Raw genomic sequence first — 4,376 nt, forward strand, 5'->3', positions numbered from 1 at the left:
TATAAATGTCTTTACTGCCACTTTTGATTGATTTAATGCATCCTTGCTGAATAAAAGTATTCATTTCTTTAATTTCTTTTCAAAAAAATAAAAATAAAAATTCTTACTGACCCCAAACTTTTGAACGGTAGTGTATAATGCTACAGAAGCTTTGTATTTCAGATAAATGCTGTTCTTTTGAACTTTCTAATTATCAAGGAATCCTGAAAAAAAAAGTACACAACTGTTTTCAACATTGAAAATAATCATAAATGTTTCTTGAGCAGCAGATCAGCATATTAGAACGATTTCTGAAGGATCATGTGACACTGAAGACTGGAGTAACGATGCTGAAAATTCAGCTTTGCATCACCGGAATAAATTACTTTGTCAAATATATTTCAATAGTACACAGTTATTTTAAATTGTAATAATATTTCACAATATTACTGTTTTTTACTGTATTTTTAATTAAATAAATGTAGCCTTGGTGAGCAGACGAAACTTCTTTTAAAAACATTAAAAATCTTAGTGGTTCCAAACTTTTGGACTGTACTGTATATATATATATGTATGTATATATATATATATATATATATATATATATTGCTCCAAAGAATATGAGATTTATAGAAGTTTATGGCCTTCACCATATGTTAGGTATTGAAATTTAATAACCATCACATGTTGAGGTAATGAAGATGTTGAAGCAGCACTAACACCTGTATGGTCAGACTCATGCCGCTGTCGGGTTTAAAGGAGATTACTGAACTCATGAAGTCACAGCTGATCCACTTTAGCTTCAGACACCTGAGCTGTGGACACTCACACGTCCACTGGACCTCAGTGAAAACACCACTGGAATTATATTGACCTTTAACAGCTGAGAGAGACCGGGGACTCGATGCACACAGTGAGTAATAGATGTGTTCATAATGTATGATGTTTTGTTTGTATTTATAAAGAGTAATTGACTTTTATGATTGCTTTGCTTTTGGTTCATGTTGGGCTGTTTAGTATTTGGTGACTGAAAGGTCAAACGTTCAGACCTCCCCATTGTGTGCATCAATCAGCTTTACATTGACATTGAAATTCACCTGTCTGGGTGCATTAGTGCAGGTCAGAAAGTACTAGAGGAAAAACGGAAGAACATTAAGCATTTAAAGAAGTTGATCTAGTCGTGAACTCCACATTAGCAGCACTTAGAAGGTCTCAGGGGTCAATTCCTGCTGTATTTATGCTAGAAACGGTTACACGTAATATAATAACCGCATGAAATAAAGTGAAAAGATTAAATGAGCTGACTAAAATTAAATATTTCTCTCAATCTCTTGCAAAACTGTACTATAGTAACTGCAGTTCCTGACAAAATACTACATAGATTTCTTGTTTGTCATTTTACTTTTTACTTATTTATTTTATTTATTATGGTTTTAGTAACTTAAGTAAGGGTCAGCATGACATTATTTATAGTCTACTCTGTTTGTTGGCTTATTAAGAAGATCAACTGTCCTGTAATTAGATGTAAAATAATCTGTCGTTATTAATCTAGATTGAGATTGTGTTTTAAGGTGTAAAAGATACATGAACAAAACACATGTCCATCTGAATCCTCTTGAATGTTTAAGGAATGGATTTCTTTCCCTAAGAGAGAGTGTGTGTGTGTGTGTGTGTGTGTGTGTGTGTGTGTGTGTGTGTGTGTGTGTGTGTGTGTGTGTGTGTGTGTGTGTGTGTGTGTGTGTGAGAGAGAGAGAGAGAGAGAGAGAGATTCTGAAGTTGGCACTATAAGTAATCTCAGATGAACAGATGGTCGTTTTTCACTGCCACCTGTTACTTTAAACTGAGCTGAACTAAATGTGCGACTGCTGAAACTCAATTGGTTCCTTCAGAGGAAGTAGATTTCACCAAACTTTTGAAAAGTTGCCTGTATTTTGCAGTTTAGTGGCACCATAATTACACACTTCACCTATAAAGGGCTCATATCAAATTCTCTTTGATCATTAGAGATAAAAAGAGTTTCTGATGGTATAAATCCAAAAATCTCATCACATCACCGTCCAAATCCAAAACAAGTTAGTTTGAATAGTAAGCATGTAGTTTTATATCTTATTATATATACAATAGTTGCCAAAAGTGATGTCCAGCCTAGGAAAATTGACATATTCAGACTTTATTCAAATATTATTAAAAATGTGTTAAAGGGGACCCATAATGCCCCTTTCACAAGATGTAATATAAGTCTCTGGTGTCCCCAGAATGTGTCTGTGAAGTTTCAGCTCAAAATCCCCCACAGATCATTTATTATAGCTTGTCAAATTTATCCCTATTTGGGTGTGAGCAAAAACACGCCATTTTTGTGTGTGTCCCTTTAAATGCAAATGAGCTGCTGCTCACGGCAGCCCTTTCCAGAAGAGGGCGGAGCTTTAACAGCTCAACAACAACAAAACTGGAGAATCTCACGCAGCCAAAATGGCGATTTTGTTCAGCCTTACATTGTTCAAACCGGAGTCGACACTGATGGAGAGACTCAGGAAGAAGTTACAACTTTTAGAATGAAACTGGACATTTCTGAATGGTTAGTGGATAAATTTATGTAGTTGCTGTGGAGTTGATTCAACTCATCACTAGCATGTGCCGTCATGTTCATCTTTTGTGTTGAATTGACCCTCGTTTGTGAAACAGTCCGGCGTAAAATGATGGCATGTCAACAACACTCTACTACAACAACTCTTCCTCTTCTCTAAAGCAGCCCAACATGGCCCCGCCCCCTTTGTTGTGTGTTCTTGGGGGCGGGGTTTATGTAAATGTTAGGGTTTGTGACGTCACTAACCTGGGAAGAAGCTCGTTGTAGTCCTTAAAAAGCAAATTCTCGAATATCTCTCTTTGCATTGAACTTTGAGCGTCATAACTTTGCAGATGTTGTTTATGTTCAAAGAGCAACATTACACACTAACTAAAGTTAAAAAAGTGAAATCAATCAACCACCCCTTTAAAGATTTTGTTGTGCTTGGAGTCGATATCACTTTTGGCCTCTACTGTACATATATATATACAAACCCGATTCCAAAAAATTTGGGACACTGTACAAATTGTGTATAAAAAAGGAATGCAATAATTTACAAATCTCATAAACTTATATTTTATTCACAATAGAATATAGATAACATATCAAATGTTGAAAGTGAGACATTTTGAAATGTCATGCCAAATATTGGCTCATTTTGGATTTCATGAGAGCTACACATTCCAAAAAAGTTGGGACAGGTAGCAATAAGAGGCCGGAAAAGTTAAATGTACATATAAGGAACAGCTGGAGGACCAATTTGCAACTTATTAGGTCAATTGGCAACATGATTGGTTATAAAAAGAGCCTCTCAGTGGCAGTGTCTCTCAGAAGTCAAGATGGGCAGAGAATCACCAATTCCCCCAATGCTGCGGCAAAAATAGTGGAGCAATATCAGAAAGGAGTTTCTCAGAGAAAAATTGCAAAGAGTTTGAAGTTATCATGATCTACAGTGCGTAATATCATCCAAAGATTCAGAGAATCTGGAACAATCTCTGCTCATTTAAAATGGACTGTGGCAAAGTGGAAAACTGTTCTGTGGTCAGACAAATCAAAATTTGAAGTTCATTTTGGAAAACTGGGATGCCATGTCATCCGGACTAAAGAGGACAAGGACAACCCAAGTTGTTATCAGCGCTCAGTTCAGAAGTCTGCATCTCTGATGGTATGGGGTTGCATGAGTGCGTGTGGCATGGGCAGCTTACACTGGAAAGGCACCATCAATGCTGAAAGGTATATCCAAGTTCTAGAACAACATATGCTCCCATCCAGACGTTGTCTCTTTCAGGGAAGACCTTGCATTTTCCAACATGACAATGCCAGACCACATACTGCATCAATTACAACATCATGGCTGCATAGAAGAAGGATCCGGGTACTGAAATGGCCAGCCTGCAGTCCAGATCTTTCACCCATAGAAAACATTTGGTGCATCATAAAGAGGAAGAAGCGACAAAGAAGACCTAAGACAGTTGAGCAACTAGAAGCCTGTATTAGACAAGAATGGGACAACATTCCTATTCCTAAACTTGAGCAACTTGTCTCCTCAGTCCCCAGACGTTTGCAGACTGTTATAAAAAGAAGAGGGGATGCCACACAGTGGTAAACATGGCCTTGTCCCAACTTTTTTGAGATGTGTTGATGCCATGAAATTTAAAATCAACTTATTTTTCCCTTAAAATAATACATTTTCTCAGTTTAAACATTTGATATGTCATCTATGTTGTATTCTGAATAAAATATTGAAATTTGAAACTTCCACATCATTGCATTCTGTTTTTATTCACAATTTGTACAGTGTCCCAACTTTTTTGGAATCGGGTTTGTACACACA

The sequence above is a fragment of the Megalobrama amblycephala genome, linkage group LG11 (genome assembly GCF_018812025.1).
Source record: "Megalobrama amblycephala isolate DHTTF-2021 linkage group LG11, ASM1881202v1, whole genome shotgun sequence".
Taxonomy (NCBI): Eukaryota; Metazoa; Chordata; class Actinopteri; order Cypriniformes; family Xenocyprididae; genus Megalobrama; species Megalobrama amblycephala.